Consider the following 17,397-nt stretch of genomic DNA (forward strand, 5'->3'; position numbering starts at 1 on the left):
CTTTTAGATTCTAATATTATTAGATTTAATAATTATTTTAAGACGGATTTTTATTTGGAATAAAATATTATTATTTTTATTATTATATTATTATTTTTAAGAGATACGTTTTATCTTCTGTACGGATTCCGCAGATCAATTTAGTTAAAGATCGGATTCCGCGTGGAAAGCGCGTGCAAGTCAGATTGTCGCCAAACGACAAGTCTGTCGCTTCGCGACAGACACTGTCGCCTCGCGACAGCGTGTATTTCTGGCGAAAACGTGTAATTTTATTCCTAATCAAATTCTATACTTTTTCGGACTATTTTCCTTATAAATAGGGTCTCGAACCTCCGTTTTCATTCATTCACAATCACCCAATTCTCTCTATTCTCTCTTAAGCAATATATGCTTTCTTTCTCTCTCTCTTTCTAAACCAACCTTTTAAACACAATTCCGCATACACAAGATTTAGAATCATCTAGCCAAGTTCGAAGTTGCCTTCGCCCTAGACGTGCAAGGTTTAATATTTTCTGAGGGTTTGGTCCAAATCTAGTTTAAACTTTATTCAATTTAATTCTAGTTTAATTCTTTAATCTTTATTATTTTCATTGAAGTTTACTAACTTGTGTATTTTGTTATTAGAAAGAGGTATGAGGCTTCAAAGTATGTAATCTTATTACTATCTTTCAATGTAGAAAGCATGTTTATTATTGTTTAATTCCTAGTATCTTGTTATTATTGCTTTCTAGTATCATGTTTAGGCTGCCTCTTGTTCTTTCTAATATTATGTTAGTACCATATTAGGTTTAAAGCTTTGATCTTTAATGCTTAGTGACATGCTAGGATTTGTTATTAATCTTTTTAGTATCATGCCTAGGATCTTGCTATTATATTTAAGCTTTATTATGCCTTATCATGATTTTGATTATGATTATTACTATCGTTATTATTATTATGTTGCTTGATATTTATTATTGTTATTGCTTGATCACACCTTTTATGATTGTTAATGAGAATTTGTACTTGAAATCACGCTTAATAAGATAATTAATAATTTGATTTAGGCTAATGTGATTTTAATTTAAGTGATCGCCAATAATAGTTTTGTTTGTGCATTAATATTCAACCAACATAGATAAACAGGTTTTGGATTAATTTAATGTTTGCATGTTAGTCAAAAAGCGCACATGAATACGAGTAGGATAAAGTAGAGGCCCATTTTATAGGGCGGGTCCTTTCTTTTATAGATTGGATTCGTAGCCTCATCCCCGAACCCTATTTGGTTCCTGACCTTATGGAGTTGCAGATCTCCTGGATCGTTTTGGGTTTACAAGTTCCTAAAACTTGTTGGCAACTCTTTTGCTCTACCTTTCTGATGGGAGGAGGAACGGTAGGTCGTTGGGCTACCACCCCACCCAATCAAACAATATTTATAACTCAACAAACCCTTATGAAGTGTAGTGGTAAGTCAAGGTCGAACCCAAAGGAATGGAGGTTGAATGTATATTGCCTAGTGTCAAGCTACTCCAAAGTCAAATGAGGGGTTTATGGTGGGAACTATGACTAAGCTAAGGAATGCAAAAAGCTTGTACTAATAAAATACAAAGGCACTAGGGGAATGGATCCACATGCATCAACAATGAAGTTCAATCAATTTAGGAAGTTAACCAATCAAGTCAAGCAATGTGAGGGAAAACCGAAATTGCAACCAAAAGAGCACATCATGCTATTCTCCTTGAGGTTTAATTAGCGCCAACTACATCAAACACTAGCTAGGAAACATCACAAGATATCCCAATCGAGTAAATGTAAGCCACAAATCAATGGTCCGTATCAATGTGAACTCACAATGCAATTTAGTGTGAATAACAAGGGTGATCAAGCCTAATCAAGCACACACATGCACAAAATCAATCAACCAATTTAATCACATTATCAACTCAATCAATTTCCCCAAATTAATCTCAATTCATCATCAATACACGCTTCACCACTACCCTAGCAATAAAACTACTCACAATCCATGAAAAACATCAAAATCAAAGCTAAACTAATCATCATACCCAAATTCATCAATTGAAATCAACAAATTCAATCCAAATCAATCAAACTATTAATCAACCAAATCAAACAACAATACTAATGAAATCAAACATTAAATTGCATTAAAGAGTAAAAAATCCTTACAAACTTGATAGAAATCAAATCAAATGTAGCAATCTTCAATCATCAATCATCAAACCCACATTTTCTCTCTCTAAAAAGCTAAGAACTAGTGTTTTTCTCTCTCTAAGATCTAATCTAATCTAATTCTAACTAATGAAGATCTAATTCTCCTTCTAAAAATGGAAGGAAATAACTATATATACAAAGGGGAAGTTAGGATTGACGTCCAAAAATAGACCCACGCCGATGCGGGCGCTCGGAGGAGAGAGAGAGAAGCGCGCACGGGATACACCCAGAAAGGTGCGCCCGCACGCACCTGGTGTGCGACCGCACACCCCCCGAGTGCGCCCGCACAAAAAATGGCAGCCTCCTTTCTTCTCTTCGTCCTAGCTCATGTGGTGCACACATCCTAGATGATGGTGATGGAGGACAAGGTAGGCAGCAACTTCCTTGGAAATCTTGAAGAATATAGGCCATCAAAAGATCATAGACAAGGCCTTGAAGCATGCTCCTTGGATCCCCCTTTGACTTGAAACTCTTTGCACAAACATTAGGTATGAAAAACAATGAAAGACCATGGAGAGGAAACTTGGGAATTCTTGGACAATCAATCACAACCTACAAACAAAGGATAAAAACAAGTAAAAGGGAAAAATAACAAGTAAACTAGAAAATGCACAAAATAGAGAAACTAGCTATAAAAAGCATAAAATGAAGAAAATAAGAATAAAACCAAGGAAAACTAAAGAAAAGAGTAATAAAATGAAATGAAATTCATCCAAAAAGAGATCAAATGAGTGCCATAAATGTCACTCATCAAATTCCCCCAAGCTAAACTTTTGCTCGTCCTCGAGCAAAACCAAGCAAGAAAGATCAAGGATGAAAAATTTATTGAAAATGAAAAAAAAAAGACTCAAGATAAGAATATACACTAAGACTCACTGTCGTAGGAATCACGGTTGTTTTTAGCTACAACAAGCCCTTTAAACCCCAAAGTCGCCTATGAGGACGAGTGAGGTCTCGTAAGGGTATCCTAAGAGTTTGACCCGTAACTCTCCACCAAACATCAATGAGGCAAACCATAAAAATAAAAGAAAAGAAAATGAAAACAAACCTTTGCGAAATGAACTCACATAAAGACTATAATGCAAATGAATGAAAATCTTTCTCAAGTAATTAAGGTATGCACTTTTCAAGATATCTAAGGTTGATTGAAACATATTGTATGCTAGGCATAGGAACTAGAAATCACAATCCACGTTCATCCCAAACAATCTTACCGCGTTCTCCCCACTAGTCTCAAATCTCCCCTTAGTGAGTATCCCAATGATTCCTCGAAGGAACCGGAAAAAGAATTTTATTTAGGCTACTCGACAATCTCGACTATGCATCCCCTTTCCTTAGGCAATGACCCATGATGCCCTCCCCCGAATAGTGACTCAACTATCTAGGTCGAAAGGTCTTTCCCCAAGGTTGTAACGTAAGGCATAAAGGGTGAAGGTAGGCTAAAATTTGAAATTTGGTGGTTTTCCTAATAGTGAAGCAAAGATTGCGCATTTCTTTACACCAAAACTAAGTTATCACCAAACAAAAACAACACCCCCAAGCTTACTTGAAGCTATACTCACAAAGAAATATATACAAAAAGCGTACACGCTTCTCCCCCAAGCTAAAATGAAGCATTATCCTTAATGCTTAGAAGGAGAAAAGAATACATCAAAATATTTTTGAATTTTTCACTTTTTCAATTTTTTGTTTTTTTTTTGTAATATGCAATGTCCTTGCCTTTTACTTAATTCGGACGGCTTTTTCTATTAAGGAATTTATTAGTCCATGCCTTTTTGAAATAGGACGGCTTTTGCTCAAACATTTGCCATTATTCACAAAGAAAATGATATCACAAACTTGCATTCATAAAAACCAAAACTCCAACTCATCCACCACAAACTCCATTTCAAATGATCATTTTGCTTCACAAAAACCAAGAAAAGTAGAAAATGAAACAAAAGGTCAAAGAACTAAAGATGTGGCTTGAAAAGAAGGGATAAGGCTCAAATGTTTGCAAGAAGGCAAATGTAAATCCAAAAATAAAGAAAATACAAAATATAACAAAAATGAAAAATACCACCCCGAAAAATGTGCCTTTGTCTTTCCTAGATAGTTCGGTCTCAGGTTTAAGAATCATACATCAAGCTTTATTAGATTAGGTTTGCATAGTCAAGGATCCACGCCGCTCATACAAAGAATGTTGAAGGCTTGAAGAATAATGAACCTCACATGGATGTAGCAAAAACTCACTAATGGTGTCAAATAGACTATAGGGAGCAACTACCAAGCATGCCACAAACAAGTAGAATCCGGCTTCATGATCCTCCTAGTTCAAACCAACTACCCTAGCATACACCTATCCTAGAGTCAACCGAATATAATCCCAAACCGTGCATACCTTTACTACCTAGGAAGAAAATCATGCAAAAGACAAGTCTAATGTACAAAGTCCAATTCAAAAGAAAAATGAAAAATAAGGCCTCAAAATCATACCACAAAGAAAAATAAAAGAAAACAAAAGAAAAGGAAAATAAAATAAAAGAAAAGAAAAGAAATGGAGACATAGAAGAGGAAAATAAGAGAAATAACATGAAATGGACTAGAAAGCAAGTTAAACACATAATAATCCCAATCGACAAACAAGTGATCGATCGACATCATCGTCATCGATCCCAAACACATTACGTGTTAACAAGCATCCATCCTCGAACCATTCAACTTCCCCTAAACTAATCTTATACTATGCAACCAAGAAAAATAAAGAGAAAAATAAGAAAGGTCTCACCAGGCTCCAAGCTTAGTAAAAATAAACGAAGCAAGTAGAAGCCACCTCGTTGCATTCCATATCCAAAAGCTTCTTCAAGAAACCAAGTCAGAAAAAGAAAAATAAAAGAAACTATAAACAAAGAAAATGGTTTGTAACTTTAAAACAAAGAAAAGGAAACAACAAATAAAAGAAAACTAAACTAGGCAAAAAGCGGATTTGAAGGATTTTTGATGGTGAATGAGGGTATGGAGTGCGCACAAGTGAGGAGGGTTTGAGAGGGAGTGCGTGAGGTAGGAGATGAGGTATGAGGGAATGAAAGAAGGAAGAAGGAAAAAGGAATAAAAGGGCACGGCTACAGGGGGCGTGCGGCCGCACCTGTAGCCTGTGCGCCCACACACGCAAGGTGTGCGCCCGCACACACCTGATGTGCGGCCGCACCTTGCCGTGCTTCTCCGTTCTTTCTTTTCCTCTTATTTTTGATACTTACTGACCACTTGGGTGCACACATGAATCATGATGGTGATGAGGAACACCATAGGCAGTAGCTAAAAACATTTTTAAAGTGCTCAAAGTTAAAGATTCATGTGCTCACCACAAAAACTCACTAAGTATCAACTTCCTCCAACCTTTAAAACATGAAATTCCTATCTTACCTCTCTAAAATTCTTACCCCTTTTACCTCAAATTTTGATTGGAATCGAACAAAATATGATATGTGCCACGAACACCTTCCATTCACCATGCATTCTTGAAGAAATCCAATCCCGCAAAGTTCATCCTAAAAATCCAAACAAGTAGAAAAGGGAAAGAAAAGAAAAAGTAATAAAAGAAACAAAAACAAGAAAGCTCAAAAATTAAAAAGAAAAGTTAGAATCTCCGGGTTGCCTCCCGGGAAGCGCTTGCTTAAGGTCCTAAGCTCGACCCTTCCTCCAAATCATGGAGGGTCAAAGAACACCACCTTTTTCAAGGTAGTAGAAAGAGCAAATTTCTCTTCAACTTCTAGCAACTTCTCGTTGTTGCTTGATGAGATTTCATACAAAGACCTTTCAAATGCAAGCTTTTCTTTCCACAACTTCTTTCTCTTTCTCTTTTTCTTAGAAGCTCATGCTCTTTTCTTTGCCTTGTTTCTCTTTGTAAATGGTTCTTCACCATCTAAACTCATAGAAACATCCCCTTCATCTTGAGGATAGAGTTCAAACCAATGAGGAATGACAACTTCCTCCTCGTCCATAAGCTTGGGAATCATCACTTTATCTTCACTAACCTTCTTGCAATCACAACTCAAAAGTACATCATCATAATTCTCAAGAAAATCGTTATGTGAAGAATCAATAATGCTTACATCATCAATAAGGCGAGGGGAATTAACACACATAATTCCTTTTACAAGAGACAAAGACTCATGTGTTGGCTTCAAATCAAAACTTTCCTCATTCTTACCAATTCTCAAGGTAATACGACCTCTCTTAACATCTATCAAGGCTCCCGAGGTGGCTAAGAAAGGTCTTCCTAAGATGATAGGGATATGGTCATCTTCCGCAATCTCAAGCACAATGAAATCAACGGGAATGGTGAACTCTCCTATCTTGAGAGGAACATCCTCAACTCTCCCCTTAGGAAACTTAATAGACCGATCGGCCAATTGAAGGGTCATATTGGATGGAAGGAGTTCATCTAGCTTAAGTTTATTAAAAATGGAATAAGGCATGATACTAACACTAGCACCAAGATCACAAAGAGCATTTTGGAACAATTTTCCTTTTATTTTGCAAGGTACGGAGAAATTTCCGGGATCCTTCAACTTTTGGGGTAGGTAATTTTAAATAAAGGCACTAAAGCACTCCTCTAGATTCACCGGTTCCACCAAATTGCAATCTCTCCTACCGCTCAAAATTTCCTTAAGAAACTTAGCATAGTTTGGCATTTGTTCTACAACATCGGTAAAGGGAAGAGTAAGATGAAGTTGCTTAAGCATGTCGATGAATTTCCCAAATTGCTCATCTAATTTATGCCTATTGTGCTTTTGGGGGTAAGGAAGTCTAAGTTAGTAAACCTCATCTTGCTTCCGCTCTTTCTCCTTAGGCTTATCATTGGAATCCTCACTCGTCTTGCTAGGCTCTTCATTCTTATTCTCTTCACTCGAACCATTCTCCTTTTCCCTCTCCTTACTCTTCCTAGGAACACTCTCTTTAAGGACCTTACCACTCCTAGTGGTCATAGCACACATCGGTTCCCTAGAATCAACTTCTTGTGAAGGTAACGAAGATGGACTAGCACAATCTTTCAAAGGGTTGGCTAGTTGAACAATTTGGTTCTCAAGCATATTTCCATGAGTAAATAGGACCTCAAACATTTTATTACAAGACAATGTTAATTCATTCAACATCTTAGATTGATCCATCATGAAATTTTCTAGCCTATTCAATTGGGATTGTTGAGTAAAGAAATCATCACCTTGGCTTCGAGTATTTGGAGTAAATTGGGGTGGGGTATCTCTTTGAACATCATTTTGAAAATTTCCCCTATCTTGATTACTCCAATTACCCTTACCATGATTTTGGCCGGAATTTTGATTACGGTTACCATAACCTTGGTTTTGATCCCCATATTCTTGGCCATGGCTTTGATCATTACAACGAAAGTTGTTATGGTAACCACAAAATTCTTGGGTCACACGGTTACCATTACCACTCTTTTGGTTGTAATTATCATAGCTCCCATTCTTGTGATAATTCCTATTCCCAACAATCTTTTGAGCATTAAATCTTGGTCCAAAATCATTATTATCATCACAATTCACATGCACATTCTCATATCCATCATATCTATCACAAGGAACATTGGGGCAATTAGAAGCATCATGATCATTCTTTCCACACATATCACAAACCAAGCATTCTCTAATCACGCAACAAGAAGTAAAAAGAGGGTTAGAGTAGGAAGATGTACCTCTCCCCTTAAATTGGGAGGGAAGACTAGAAGCTTGTGAAGGACTCTCGAGCTTGTTCTTGAGAGAATTCACCTCCTTTCCTAACTCCGAGACCATTGTGGACAATTCGTTGATGACATAAGATTGATCGGTTGAGCAACTTGTGCTTGCCGATTCCCTCTCTACATCATGCCAATCCATGTAATTCCTTACCACATCATCTATTACATCCACAACCTCTTCTTCCGTCTTGTTCATGATTGGCCTCCGGCTCCGGCATCTAGGCTCGATCTACCTTGAAAGCTCAAACCACTATAGAAGATTTGGATCACTTGGTATGTTGGAATTCCGTGGTGAGGACATTCCCTTTGGTAGTCCTTGTACCTCTCCCATGCCTCATAGATATTCTCTCTAGGCAATTGTTTGAAACTTTGGATTAAGGCTCTAGGCTCCGCCGTCTTCTTTGGTGGGTAGAAACGGGACAAGAAAGCTTTTGTGACATCATCCCATGTTCTCAAGGAATTAGGCTTCACTTCTTTGCCATTCCAAAGATCTTCCTATGAGAGAGAAAGGGAACAACTTAAGGCGGATAAACTCTTGAGAAACTCCATTGACATTGATAGTGTTGCAATATTTTTCAAACTCCTTAAGATGGTTCAATGGGCTCTCATTCTTAGCCCCACTAAATTGTCTCCTTTAAATTAAGGTGATCATTGCCGGCCGAATTTCAAAGTCGTTTGTCGGTGTTGTAGGTGGAGCTATGCCGCACTCAAACCTATATGCACCGGGCACTCCTAGTTCCTTCAAGGAAACTCTTGTATTTCCTCCCATGGCTTGGGATCTATGCATACAAAACTCAAAGAAAATATTAGTAGCACGGCTACAAGTGTAGCCTAAAGTGTAAAATCTTTTTGTATTTTGCAAATAAAGTGGAATAGACTCAACAACAACATGCACTCAAAGCACCATTCCCCGGCAACGGCGCCATTTTGATGGGAGGAGGAACGGTAGGTCGTTGGGCTACCACCCCACCCAATCAAACAATATTTATAACTCAACAAACCCCTATGAAGTGTAGTGGTAACTCAAGGTCGAACCCAAAGGAATGGAGGTTGAATGTATATTGCCTAGTGTCAAGCTACCCCGAAGTCAAATTAGGGGTTTATGGTGGGAACTAAGACTAAGCTAAGCAATGCAAAAAGCTTGTACTAATCAAATGCAAAGGCACTAGGGGAATGGATCCACATGCATCAACAATGAAGTTCAATCAATTTAGGAAGTTAACCAATCAAGTCAAGCAATGTGAGGGAAAACCGAAATTGCAACCAAAATAGCACATCATGCTATTCTCCTTGAGGTTTAATTAGCGCCAACTACATCAAACACTAGCTAGGAAACATCACAAGATATCTCAATCGAGTAAATGTAAGCCACAAATCAACGGTCCGTATCAATGTGAACTTACAATGCAATCTAGTGTGAATAACAAGGGTGATCAAGCCTAATCAAGCACACACATGCACAAAATCAATCAACCATTTTAATCACATTATCAACTCAATCAATTTCCCCAAATTAATCTCAATTCATCATCAATACATGCTTCACCACTACCCTAGCAATAAAACTACTCACAATCCATGAAAAACATCAAAATCAAAGCTAAACTAATCATCATACCCAAATTCATCAATTGAAATCAACAAATTCAATCCAAATCAATCAAACTATTAATCAACCAAATCAAACAACAATACTAATGAAATCAAACATTAAATTGCATTAAAGAGTAAAGAATCCTTACAAACTTGATAGAAATCAAATCAAATGTAGCAATCTTCAATCATCAAACCCACATTTTCTCTCTCTAAAAAGCTAAGAACTAGTGTTTTTCTCTCTCTAAGATCTAATTTAATCTAATTCTAACTAATGAAGATCTAATTCTCCTCCAAAAAATGGAAGGAAATAACTATATATACAAAGGGGAAGTTAGGATTGACGTCCAAAAATAGACCCACGCCGGTGCAGGCGCTCGGAGGAGAGAGAGAGAAGCGCGCACGGGACACACCTAGAAAGGTGCGCCCGCACGCACCTGGTGTGCGGCCGCACTCGACATATATGCGGCCGCACAACCCCCGAGTGCGCCCGCACAAAAACTGGCAGGCTCCTTTCTTCTCTTCGTCCTAGCTCATGTGGTGCACACATCCTAGATGATGGTGATGGAGGACAAGGTAGGTAGCAACTTCCTTGGAAATCTTGAAGAATATAGGCCATCAAAAGAGCATAGACAAGGCCTTGAAGCATGCTCCTTGGATCCCCCTTTGACTTGAAACTCTTTGCACAAGCATTAGGTATGAAAAACAATGAAAGACCATGGAGAGGAAGCTCGGGAATTCTTGGACTATCAATCACAACCTACAAACAAAGGATAAAAACCAAGTAAAAGGGAAAAATAACAAGTAAACTAGAAAATGCACAAAATAGAGAAACTAGCTATAAAAAGCATAAAATGAAGAAAATAAGAATAAAACCAAGGAAAACTAAAGAAAAGAGTAATAAAATGAATTGAAATTCATCCAAAAGGAGATCAAATGAGTGCCATAAATGTCACTCATCACTTTCTTCCCTTTGGAACACCACCATACTTAAATGTATGATCACAGTGGGGTTCAAGTTTGGGGTTATAGTGCTTGGAATATTCCCTACAGTTTTTTGGCGACTCCACTGGGGAGGATTTCTATTTTAATTCCTAAAATTTATTTTGGCAATGATTTAGAATAAGCGGATTAGACTCGAAAAATTCTAAGTATTTCATGTGCGTAATTTTGATTAACATTATTGTCATATGCAGAAAAATGGTCCTCATTGGATAGACCATCCGAAATGAGTCAAAAACATAGGATTTTACACATAGGAAATTTGAGAAATTTCTTTCACAACTAGAATTGAAATAATACTGCGAAATCTAGAAAATTCTAAGAACACAGATACCTGCTGAGGCATGTAGGAACTAGAGTCTAGAAAATAGAGACCGTTGCCTGTAAAGAGCTTCTGTCGCCTGGCGACAGAGGTTCTTTTGCGACATTTCCTGTAGTCTGGCGCCAAGTTCTTCCAATACCGAGCCAGAACTCTGCCTTCTTGTTTTGACCATTTCTAGTACTGTTGGCTTGATTCTACTTCCTGATTGAGCTTTTCTCACTTTTCTGAAACCCATATGTGTTTTACATATGGATATAACCCTCTGGGGGTTCACGCTTCATCTTCCCAATCGAACGCTCCTGGCAACGACGGGTACATGCAAGTTTGTGAATCCACCAAACCATGGAAGCAAGTTTTTAACTTGCGGGGTCCCATCCATACGCGCCAACCCTTCACGGTTAGGCTTCCGCGCGATGCATCCGGACTCATAACCATAGACCCTCTTTGACTTAACCTATATCCTTGTACTTTAGAGAACTAGAGCCATGGTTAGGTTGCACACTCATTGCATCATATTGTGACTATGTGAACTACTTGTGCATTCTTGCTTGTGCATACTATATATGTGCTAACCGTTTGTTTGACTTGTGCTTAAGACTAAATAAACTAACCAATGACTAAAGGACTTTGTTTAATTAATTAATTTGAACTAATAAAATAAGCGTAAAATCGAGTCATAATTCCTTTTAGTCAACCCGGATTTTTATTCCCGTATACTACACATGCGTCAACTTGTTTTGGCCATAGCTAGAGTTCTAGGAAGAACCATGAGTCGTATAACCTATGGATTTGTAGCCCCGAGTTTTATCCTTAATTTGGCGTTGGTTTCGTCTTAATCAGAGTCACAGATTAAAAGTTATGACTAAAATACTACAGCCTGTCCAGTTTAATGCACATACGTGAAGTCTTAACTTAGTCTTTGCTTGAGTCTAAACACATAGTCTAGCCACATGGTCATGACACAAGTCTTAACATGTCACCAACACTCACTAGTCTTAGCACACACTTTGTATATGTCATCATGACCGTGTCTTAGGTTCATGCATGAGTCGATTTTTCCGTCATTTGAGTTAGGGTCCATTCTATTCCTTATTCTTCCATATTTCTTCATCTACATCTTCTTCCTACTTGTAGACACCTAAAAATGTCTCCCTAAAACCAAACCCGATGATGAACAACCTTTAACCGCCACTGTTGGTCAGGTTCAGTATTTAATCCCGAGAGTGCTTAAAAATCATATTTAATTGAATTCGTATTTCTGAATAATCCATGGATCAGTCTTGATGTTTGGTAAAAGCATAGTTTTAATTTCAGCCCAAAATCTCTTTTATTTTATTGTTTTACTATTTTTTGCCGAAACCTTTTTATTTATTTCTTTTACTTATTTTCTTATTTTAGCCCAAATAATAATAAATCAGAAAATGGCCCGAAATTATCAATCGGCACTTAAAATGCTGAACGAAATTAGGGTTAAAAAATGTATTTAGACGGAAAAGTGGGCTGGAAATTCCCGCGCCACGGCAGAAATCCACCGCGTCACGGGAAACTCTCCCGTCTAACGGTGAGAATTCCCGTGACACGGGAAGTTTGCTGTGACACGGGAATTTCTGTGTTCTTTCCGCGTAAACCCTAACGCGTTTTCTTTCCCTGTTTGCTAAAATATCCCGCGTCACTCAAAAACTTTACCGTGTCACGGTACAGTTTACCGTGTCACGGGATACGTTATAGGGTTTTTATGTTTTTAGGGTTCCGTGTGTTCCCTCAGCACTTTTTTTTCTATAATTACCCCCTCATTTCTGATGTACGGGGCATCAATCAACTCTCTCATTTTGTCTTCTATGCTCTAGCCTAAACACTAGCCTACCCTTCTCTCTCAAAATACCTTCCTTAAGCACTCCAAGGAGTCCGTACTTTACCCGAGGTTCTATCCTTAAACCACGGCGTGAAAGGTAGAACTGTTTGAGGGTTTGGCCCCAAATCAATTCTATTTAATTTAATTTAACTCCATTTTAATTATTGTTTAATTAATTTTCCTTGAAGTTACTAACGCGTTTATTGTTTTTATAGTAGCAAGCAAACAAAATCAAAGTAAGGAATCATGTTCCTTTTATTTCTATTATTTTCTAACGATTTTATATTTTTGGATTTATTGCTATATTGCTTCCAATATTAATGTTTATTTATTCTATTATTATGATCACGATATTGCATGTTAAAGGGAATATGTAATTGAAAATCACGCCTAATAAGATAATTTGGACAAACCGGTTTAGGTCCCTTTTTAATCTTGTTATTAGATCAAAGTGGTCACCAATATTTTAGAATAATGTGTGCATTAATATTAAACCAATTTAGCATAATAATAGTTTGGAGCGAATTGAATATTTTGTTTGCATTCCTTTGAGATCGCAGGAATACTTTTCACAATAAGAATCGAGTAGAGGCCAATACGGGCGAATGTGACTCCATGACTCACTTCGTACCATCATCCCCGATCCTCCTTTCGTGGTTCCGAACCATATGGAGTTAGTAATCTTATGGATTATGAATGGGGTGTAACCTTCACGGGTCAATCGTTGTTGCCTATCGTTGTCCCTTTTCGTGGTTGCCTTATAATGATCTGTGAACGGTTTACAAGTTCCTTAAAAACTTGTTAGCGACTCCCTACTTTCTTTGTCCCCAATCGTTGTCCCTTATCGTAATGTCAATTCCCACTTCCTATGAGTGCCAAGCATATTCACAACATGCTTTAACGTAGGCGCACTTCAAACGACGCCTACACTACTCTCCACATACTTTCTTCCATATTTCTTCATCTACATCATCTTCCCACTCTCCACATACTTTCTCCACAGATATCATTCCCTTCATTCTTTCATAATCTCTTCCCATCTATGCATGTTAAATCGAGTTTGAGTCATGTGATTGACAAGAAAAAAAGTAAAGATGAGACAAAATACAAGGCAAGCTTCTTACCAAGATTTAATGCTTTCTTCTTCTTTTTTCAAACCTTTCCCCCATAAGTCTAGCATAGGCACCCTTTGTCTTCCTTAGATTTATTACATAGGTTTTTTTTTTTATTTTGTACCCCTTTAATAAAATGAGCATTTTAATTTCTGCATATGATCATTGCATTGCATTATTCAAAAAAAAAAAAAAAAAAAAAAAAAAAAAAAAATCGCCGAATTAAACACAAGGTATACTAATAATTAGAGGCACCCCTTGTAGCCATGTCATATCATCTTCACCCTTCAAAATATATAATCTTTTTTCATACACCACTTTGAGCCTCGTCTAACGATAAACCTTTCATTTTTCAACCCATATCTACCTAACCTTGGGATAGGGATGGTGTGCAACTTATGCAAGTTCAAAGAACAAAATCTTGAGTGATGTCAAAAGAATAAAATTAAAAAAAGCAAATGAATAAAAGTGTGCAAAAGGGCAAGTGTTCTAATGTCTTTGATATGGAAATATCTTTGATAAGAACACGTCTCAAATTGCGTCTCTTATCGAGTGCTTGGTACCGTGCCTGAGAAACATGAATGCCAAGTGAGTGATAGACCGCATGATCGGGATTGCCCACACTTATAAAAATGAAAATGCAAAAGCAAAATAAAAAGATAGAGCAAAAATTAACAAAAAAAAAAGAGCTCAAAAGTGAGAAAACTCAAGCATAAAAATATAAAGATTCAAAAGCAAGGTTGCACACCTTAGGGGCTTATCTAGGGTCTTGAGCCTTTATCCCCTTCTTCTTCAACCTTTAGCCTAACCACGTTACAACCCTTAAAAGGACCTTTTTGAGGTATACATACACTTGTGCGAGGTTCGGCTACAGCTACGTTTGCTCTGATTCCTAACGGATACGTAGGCAACCTCACATTGGGGTGCGGCCGTAATAAAAATGCATTCATATTCACATTCACACACTTACAGCATGATCATATCAAGGGATCTCCGATGCTCATCCCTATTCACTTAGAGCTAGACTTGGGGGCTTGATCCTTACATCATTAGCCTACCTAGCCTAAGAGTCATCATTATTTGACTCTTATTAAAAAATACTTTTCCATACACTTAGCCTTTGAGGCCTAGCTTTAGTGTCACTTTCACACACATCACAGATACATGACCAAATAGTCCTTCCCATTAAGAACCCTTTGTCATGAAGTCTTAACATAATGTTGAAGCATGCTTTGTCATATCACACATCACTCATAATCATCGTCATTGCGTCACAAAGTATGAAGTACTTAGCCTCCGTGCCTAAGTTACCTAAATACTTTCATAATCGAGTCAACTAAGATAGCTTAGGAGGAATTAATCCATGCACCTTGAGAGATAGCATCAAATACATATACTTGATTAAGCTCATTCAACATGCACCATCAAACACTTCGATTCTTTTTCGCGAGAAAGTCGGTACCCTCCACAAAAATGACGGAAAATTTTTTCCTTTTTGCATTTTCGAGTCGCACATCACACACGAGTCTTGTACATTGAGTCATGTCGTGTCATATCACACCGAGTGGAGTCTAACGCATGCGTCAAACTCTTTTAGTCGAGTCATGTCAAATCAATGAGTCAAACAACACTAAGCCTTAGGTCAACCCTAAGATAATAAAAGATTAGCAAAGTCCTATTGTCTGAAATATAGATGAAGGTACATTCTAGCGAGCAACAATATTTCCGGATTTTTTCGAAAAACCGCGAATATAGATTTATGAGATTCTTCCAAGATGAGAGAAGTTTGAGCAAAATTATATGGAGATGAAGAGCTTTAATTTGCAAAAGATTTGAGCAGATTTGGTTGTAGGGAAACGACCAAATTGAAAGTTCGGAGTGAAACCGGGCAATGAACAGCAGCAGCATCAGTAGAAATGGAAAAGAAATCTGTCGCCAAACAACAAGGTTGTCGCTTGCGCGACAGAGTGATATCACGGCGACAAGCACTTTTGGCTTGCGCTGGAGTGGCCACAGGTCACGTGGCTTCATGTCGTGGTCATATAGACCTGGTTCAGCAATTTCGGGTTCCTTGGTATGCCAGTTAGCCCCTCTAAGCAATTTGATATGATTAAGTAGTCGTCTCAATTACAATCGCAATGAGCGATCGACCTGACAAAAGATTGTCTCACTTAGCTTAAAGCGCCTAAGCATTGGCTCATCGCAAGCACCGAAGTAACGGTTCACAACTATTTCCTAGGATGGAAGAAGATTTGAAGATTCAAGAAGACGAAGCTTTCAGCAGGGGAGCTTTAAAATTTAAAGGGTCTCACTTGGATTTGAGAAGGACGGTTTGAGATGAAGCGACCTTCAATAGCTTTCACTATGATTGGGGAGGTTATTATTAGATTTGAGAAGAACGATTTAAGATGAAGCGGTCTTTGATAGCTTTCGCTATGATTGAGGAAGTTATCACTTGATTTAAGAAGATAGCACGAGACGGGCGATCTTCGACGACGTTCGCTAAGATTGTGGAAGTTGTCACCTATATTTAAGAAGAGCGGTTCGTGATGAGGCGGTCTTCGACGACATTCGCTATGATTGGAAAGGTTGTCACCATGATTCAAGGAAAAGCTCGAGATGTAGCAGGAATGATAGACAGCGTTCCCTAGGATGTGGAGAGTTGTCACAAATTCTGAAGATGGCGAGATATGGTCACCTTCGACGGTCCCTCATAATAAAGAAGAGATTGTCTATAGCGGCGACGCACTGCCGTAGCGACGTACTGCCACAACCCTGAAGATGACGACGTACGGTCATTTTCGACGATGTTCCCGAGATACTGTGGAGGATTGTCGCCCAAGAGATGTTGAAGATGAAAACGCAATGTTACCTTCAAAGATGGCGTTCTCTAGCTTGTAGAAGGTCGTCAAAACACAAATGCAGCAACAAAACGGTTACCTCCAGAGACGTGTGCTCGACGGTGCAAGATACGCGTTTCTTAAACTCTTTTATTTGTTTAACTAACATTGTTTGCAGGTATCGGTGTTATAAGAATGATTTGGTATCGCAGAATGTTCTGAATCATTCTCCGTCCCTATCGCTACTTTGACTTTTGTTTTCGAAACCTAAGTTTCTCCAAACTCAGTGAAAGTGGGGGCTTCTGTAGACACCCATTTGTGTCTCCCCAAAACCAAAACCAGTGATGAATGCCTTTCAAGTCGAACCGTAATCGAATGAGGTGAAAGTGTGGAAAAGTCAAGTGTTGCGGTTTAGTTTTATTTAAAATTCTCTTCTCTCTGTTTTTGAAAACAACTCTATTTATTAAAAATAGCTAAATCAGTTTAGTTTGGTCCATGATAAGAGTCCAATAATAGTGTAACTGGATGGGGTTCGAAAAGACCTTTCCAACGATATATTATAAGCCCAATTCCGATGAATATTGAGGAAGTTATGGCCAAAATACTAAACTGGGCCCGGTGAATTAATTACATAGGACCCAATGATCTAGAGGAGGGCCCAATGTTAATTATTATTCCTAAAATTATTAGGATTAATTATAATTTTCTAGGGGTTTCTAGAA

General features: G+C 38.0%; 1 non-coding gene across 1 annotated transcript; it reads left to right on the forward strand.

The window, feature by feature from the left end:
- The first annotated feature begins 8,237 nt into the window (after nucleotides 1-8,237).
- Nucleotides 8,238-8,343, forward strand: LOC145615824 (small nucleolar RNA R71). Its single transcript, XR_014107410.1, has one exon. It is a non-coding gene; the product is annotated as a small nucleolar RNA R71 (small nucleolar RNA).
- Nucleotides 8,344-17,397: the final 9,054 nt, after the last annotated feature.

This window comes from Chenopodium album, chromosome 25 (assembly GCF_948465745.1).
Source record: "Chenopodium album chromosome 25, dcCheAlbu1.1, whole genome shotgun sequence".
Taxonomy (NCBI): Eukaryota; Viridiplantae; Streptophyta; class Magnoliopsida; order Caryophyllales; family Amaranthaceae; genus Chenopodium; species Chenopodium album.